The sequence below is a fragment of the Papaver somniferum genome, chromosome 1 (assembly GCF_003573695.1).
Source record: "Papaver somniferum cultivar HN1 chromosome 1, ASM357369v1, whole genome shotgun sequence".
Taxonomy (NCBI): Eukaryota; Viridiplantae; Streptophyta; class Magnoliopsida; order Ranunculales; family Papaveraceae; genus Papaver; species Papaver somniferum.
In genome coordinates, this window is record NC_039358.1 from 202,939,013 (window position 1) to 202,945,528 (window position 6,516).

A 6,516-nucleotide genomic window follows, 5' to 3' on the forward strand; every position below is an offset into this window, starting at 1 on the left:
CGTCCTTATCATCACTCTCCCGTGACCCGTCTCTTCATGAGTTGATCCCGTCGTCCTTATCGTCATTCTCTCCGTCTGGTAACAGTGATCTCGTACACAATCCTAACGAGATTGGGATCACCGACTTTCCCCTTTCGGTTTTGTTACTCGTGGCCATCGGTGCTGGTTTATCTGAAATGATTTGTACCCTTGCTGGTGATTTCCAGGTTAAGTTCATGAATTTCGTATGTCCGCGTGAACTGACTTGTTGCGTTTGAGCTAGATCGGAACTTTATTTCCATCACTTCTTTCATCATCTTCCCTTTCACGGAGTATCCGCTACGAAGTAAATTTGGTGATGATGTTGATGATGTTCTGGCGAATTCATCTTCGATTAAATTTACTTCGCGGTTACCCTTGAAGTAAGATGGATCATGGTCACGAAGTTAAAGTACTTTATTGTTATCACTTCGCTGGAGCTGAGTTCCTCGTTGAAGTAAGCTTCGTCTATATCCCTCGTTCCAAGAGCAACTTTGACCACACGAGTTCTCGTTAGTTGCCTTACTTAGTTGGCTTTGACCTTCCTTCTTCGTTGGCTTTGGCTCGTCCCATGCTTTCCTTCTCTATTCCATGAAAAGGTAATTTGGCTGTTGTTTTTACTTCGCAGCTTATACCTTCTGGATTCATCTTTGGTAATGCTCCTGCATTCCTTGTCATGCTTCCATTCGTCCTCACGTCTCCTTTCTCCTTCATACCTTCGTTTTTGTGGCGACCCATTAAGCAATATATCTGTATGGCAGACAAGGCCACACAGGTGACTCCATTTAAGTACCTAGTTTTTTCTTTGATAGTACGTGGTTCCCTTCCTCCCAGCGAAACCGTTCGTCCCTCTTTCTTCGTTAAGTGGTTTTGCAACGTCAGTGCCTCTTCCTGTCTTGCTAGTCTGTCATGTTGTCTCCACTGCGTATTTATGTTCATATCTCTTTTCCGTTGATGTGCCTTCCCTGTCGAGTAATCATAGATCCATCTTCTCTTCTTCTCTTCGTGACGAAGTATATTTGTCGGAACTTGGTTTATCTCCTCATGACGAAGTAAATTTTACGAAGTAGTTTCTGGCGATGCTACTCTCCCTCTGCTTCGTCAATGATTTATCACATCGACGGCTTTACGCATTTCCTGCAATAGTCCTTTCTTCCACTTCGCCAATGATTTATCGCATCGAGGGCTTTGCGCGTTTCCTATCTGGTACTGCCATCGTCCTTTCTTCCACTTCGCCAATGATTTATCTCATCGACGGCTTTGGCCTTCTATCATCAAATCATAACCGATCGTCCCTGCACTACAAGAAAAACTGGATTAAGCAACCAGGCATTTTGTGTTGCAAAAGCCCATATTGAATCGCTCTAACCCTTAGAACGACTGAGTTTGGCTCTCGCTCCTGAGTTGCAAAAAGTGGGATCTCTATAGACCTAGAGCAGCTAGGCACTCGCTCTAAGCATGTTTCAACTACTACCAGCATTTAACTAATATGATTGCTTTAATTTTATTCCAACTATTCTAAGATGAGTCGCTCCAAATATGGTTCAACTACCATCAACGGCTAACCAATATAATTGCTTTAAATTTATTTCAACCATCCTACTGAGTAATATGTTAAGTTGACAATGGTTTAGGGCGACTCAATTGTCCAATGCTTTAAACTTATCAGAGATTAGTTGCTCTTTCTTCATCGACGGGAATGTTCTGATTGGATAAATGGTCAACGGACAGATTTTGACTCAGATGAATAAAAGTAAAATTAAAATTAATATAGGACACAAATATGAACAAAATTTAATGCAACATTAATTTTAATTTATTATCACAAAATTCAATTTACAACATCATTTATTAGTCAATTTACAATCTCATATTTTTACAAAAATGAAATACAATCTCTGGGAAAGAAAATTAAAATCTAATGATACATGGCACCATTGAAACAACAACTTCAACCTGCACCCATCAAAGTTCTTGAATTTCACAGGACAATCTTAAATAGATCTGCAATCTAACATCCTTCGATCTGTTCTTTTAACTCTGATTTCTAGATCATAAGAGTATTCATCCTAAATCTGGTTTCTTCCTCCCCAAAAATGTGAACTTTGGTCCTGCATATATACAAACCAGCAAATTCAAAGTGGAACTAACTATAATCAGGAATCAAACTAAAAGAAAAAAAAAAGGATAAAAACTAGATTAAGAAACAAATCAACAAAACCTGATACTTTTTACCTTCTTCAAAGTATGCGTAGGAGCAAACTTCACTTGATTTGTTTATTCCGAACCAAAGAAAAAAAAATCAGACCCATTGAAAAAAAAAATCAAAGAATCATATTTATACATATAGATGAGTTAAGTAACTTATGGTCCAAACGACCAAAGACATATTATCAGTGTAGACAACAAAACTTTATAAAGAGAACAATAAGCTTGAAATCTTGATTAATAACAAATCTTTATGGAAAAGATGACAGATGCATCTAGATACAGATTAATACAGAGGAAGATGAATTAGAAATTCTAAACAAATAAAAATCAAATTAACAAACTCAATCATTTAATGGATAAACGAGACCAACTGAATAAGAAACCTATCAATAAAATCTGATATTTTGTGATAATTTATTCATTCAAAGATAGAAAAAAAAATCAGACCCATTTGAGAAAATCAAAAACTCCTAATGCAACCAATTTCATATAGATTTTAATTAATTTATGGTCCAAAACGGCAAAGAGATAACTGTTCTGTTTACACATCAAAGCATGAAGCCCTGATTAGTAACAAATCTTAAAGGAAAACATGGATATGAAGAGAGAGGCATAGAGATGCAGATCAATATAGAGGAATAAGAAACGAAACCTTAATACCTAAACACTGTTATTACTACAATCAATCATTGCAGACAAAGAAATATCTTAATAACAAAATCAAAAATTTTGAATCATTCGTTAGTAAATCCAACCCAATGAACAACAATTAAGAAACAAATTTTATCAATTAACCCAATGAGAACAAGATCTATTGAGAATCTAAGATGGAGGAAAGAAGAAGATGAGAAAAGTAGGAGAAGGAGGCGCAGCTGCTTCTACGAGAGAGAGGAATGAAAAGAGTTCTCCAAAGGAATTAGGTTTTCCTATAAACTTTATGTGGAAAGGAAAATTACAGGCCGTTGGATGGCATAGAGAAGAAACCAAATTGATGGATGAGATTTATCTCATCTTCCACGTTTCGAAACAACGGGACATTAGTCCACTACTAATTTTTATCAAAATCCGTATGAGCTTTCTTTGTAAGTTGATATCCGTAGGATTATAGACTTTAGTTCTCTATTGGTTGGAACAATCTCATGCGGATCCTCATGGATTTGTGTTTCTTTTAAGTAGATTTGTGTTTCTTTCGTAAGGCATCCACTTGTGTATGGTGAAGTTTCGTATTTCAGAATATTTTCATTTTTTGTAGGAATATAGAATTTTACATGAGGAACATGTTACCAAAATATTAGCTTCAAATTCATTTCCGGTTGAGCTCAGTAGAAAAAATGACGTGTTTCTTTAAAGTAGATTTGTGTTTCTTTCATAAGGCATTCATTTATGGATGGTGAAGTTTCGTATTTCGGAATATTTTAATTTTTGGTAGGAATGTAGAATTTTGCATGAGGAACATGTTAACAAAATATTAGCTTCAAATTCATTTCCGGTTGAGCTCAGTAGAAAAAATGACGTGTTTCTTTAAAGTAGATTTGTGTTTCTTTCATAAGGCATTCATTTATGGATGGTGAAGTTTCGTATTGCGGAATATTTTCATTTTTGGTATAAATGTAGAGTTTTATATGAGGAACATGTCACCCAAAAATTAGCTTCAAATTCATTGCAGGTTGAGCTTAGTAGAAAAATGACTCTAAAATGTGAAGATTATATCGATATAACCATGTCAATGGATCCTACCCGATTTTTTAATTTGCAGTGATTCAATAATTTTTTCATATGAAACTTTAAGTTTATCGCCTATAAATAATTAATATGACAACTGCTAATTTAATTTTCAAATAAAATTATAGTAGAATCTTGGGTGAGTGAGAATTTGTTTTTTTAGAACAGAGCCTACTTAAATAAATTTTGATTTTTCGCCCAATCAATCAACGACCATATTTTCCATTCTTTCTATTTCTTATTTCCTAATGCGTTTCCATTTAATACTAGTTCTGAAGCATTAATTAAAAAAGAAAAACGCACTAGATTAGTATTACACAAGTGGGAATGCGATTTCCATAAAATCGCTTAAAAAAACTTGATTAAAAAAGGATGGATTTGTCTGGTCCAATTTAATTGGTTCATTGGCATTTTTATCATTCAATCCAATTATTCCAAGTTATATGTATCTTAGTCGATGATGTCTTTCCGCCTAAACCAAAGAGGTATCCATACTGTACCTAAGGTGAAGAATTCAATCATCTTGTCTAAGGTGCAATTTTAGTTAGCAATGAATTTTAGATTTAAGATTTTCAAGTTTGACATGAATTCAATAGATTTAGATCGAGTGTTTTGATGATCAGATTTGGGTTTGGAGATTGATGTTTCTTAATTTAGAGATGTTGAAACATAGAGTTCTTCTGCGGTTCAGGTGAAGGGATATGACTTGGAAGAAGAATATTTTTTTGGTCTCTTTCTTGCACAATCAAAAAGTTTACAGAGACAAGTCCGTAAACTTGGTTTGCATGTGAGAGTACTTGGATGATTTCGGAAATCACATAACTTTGTCGCTATGTGTACTGGTATTAACCGAGTTCCGGAGTTCACATAACTTTATTTGGTGTGCGTACCGGTATGTATACCAAAATGGTTTCGGGACCAACAATTCTTTTCTAGTATGCATTGGGGTTTGCATACTGATTCAGGTTCTTGAGTTCATATACTTTTTAAACTGTGCATACTGGTATGCGTATCAAAAAATTGTTGTCGATATATAACTACTTCGATACGTGCACTGGGTACATGAATTAAGGCTTCATACCTTAGTATTTTCCCTAGTTTCTAAGAATGGTATGCATACTCTCTTCTAACGTGATCAATGGCCCAGATTATTGCACGTATATTTTTCACGTGCACTTGAGTTCTATATTTTTGGAAGGGGAATATATACTAGCCCATTTTTCATTTTTTATACGGTATATGAAAACCCATTAATATATTACTAGATATGTAAATCCCGTAATTAATTATATTATTACTAGTCTATTAATAATATACGGATTAGTCATTATTATTAGGGATGCAAAATTGTGAGTGATCCCTAAATTAAATTTATATCATAAAAAAAAAAATTAACAAAAAATTTATATCATAACGAAGTCGCCCCACAGCCCATGCTCTTATTGGCAACTCGTTATTATGATGCTATCGTGAAGGCCATACCATCTACTTTTGTTATGTCCGAGAGTGACTCGATCCTATGGCAGTGTAATAGGAAACCCCATGCATAAGACTATTCCATGTCCTCCTAGTTGAAAATTGGGTTGGGTTCTAAGTTCAATACATATCGTCAAGAAGTCTTGAAGTAATATCATGTTCTGGCATATTGTACACTGGTACGTTCTTACATAGTTTTCGACTTATAGTAGTCCACTCCCGGCTAGGTTTCGACCTTGGAGCCACTTTCTTTTTCGAAGTCGCCGGAAAAAGGTTTCATCCGTTATATATTAATGTTATCCAATCTCTCTCGGCCTCACTCAATTTCTCTTAGATTCCCATTGGTTTAATTATAAGGTTACCGATTAATTCAAATCAAATTTCCGTCCACTTCATTTAATTTTATTTGTTACCGGTTAATCTTACCAAATTTGGTTGCCGCATTAATTTTCAATCAGATATATCGGTTTTCTTCTAATTATTCATCATTTTAACCGTATGCGCCGATTGACTATAGTCAATTTCACATGTTATCAATCAATTTTATTCAATATCACTCGATTGCTCCTGGAGTCAATGGGTTTATATGGTTAACTATTAAATCATATCGAATTTTCATTTAGTACACTTAAAAAAAAAAATTATCTGTCAGTTCTACTTTATGTCGGTCGACCTCACCCACTTTCTCTTGTATTACATTGTCTTCTCATGTTATTGATAATTTTAGCCGAATGTCCATACTCTTTAGTCAATTTCACCTGTTATATATTAACCTTATCCAACATCGCTCGCTCCACACGATTTTCCTTGGATTCCATGGGTATAATTGTATTATTGCCTATTAATTTCAAACGAATTTCACCCGTTATTAATCAAATTTATTCAATAGTTACTCGATTTTTCTTGGATTCCATGCGTTTATATGGTTGACTATTAAGTCAACTCATATATCCATTTAGTTCACTTAATTTATCCGAGACCAAAAATTTCACCTTGGCCAAGTTGATTTCTATTTTTCACCGAGATGAGAACTGATGCGTTAATCGGCATAATTGACCAAGTTCCACATATTTTTTGACCGAAGGAATT

General features: G+C 34.7%; 1 long non-coding RNA gene across 1 annotated transcript; it reads right to left on the reverse strand.

Moving 5' to 3' along the window:
- Positions 1-1,805: 1,805 nt before the first annotated feature.
- LOC113335459 lies at positions 1,806-3,115 on the reverse strand. Its single transcript, XR_003353350.1, has 2 exons — positions 2,254-3,115; positions 1,806-2,129 (listed from the first exon to the last, which is right to left on the reverse strand). It is a non-coding gene; the product is annotated as an uncharacterized LOC113335459 (long non-coding RNA).
- Between the last annotated feature and the right edge of the window lie 3,401 nt (positions 3,116-6,516).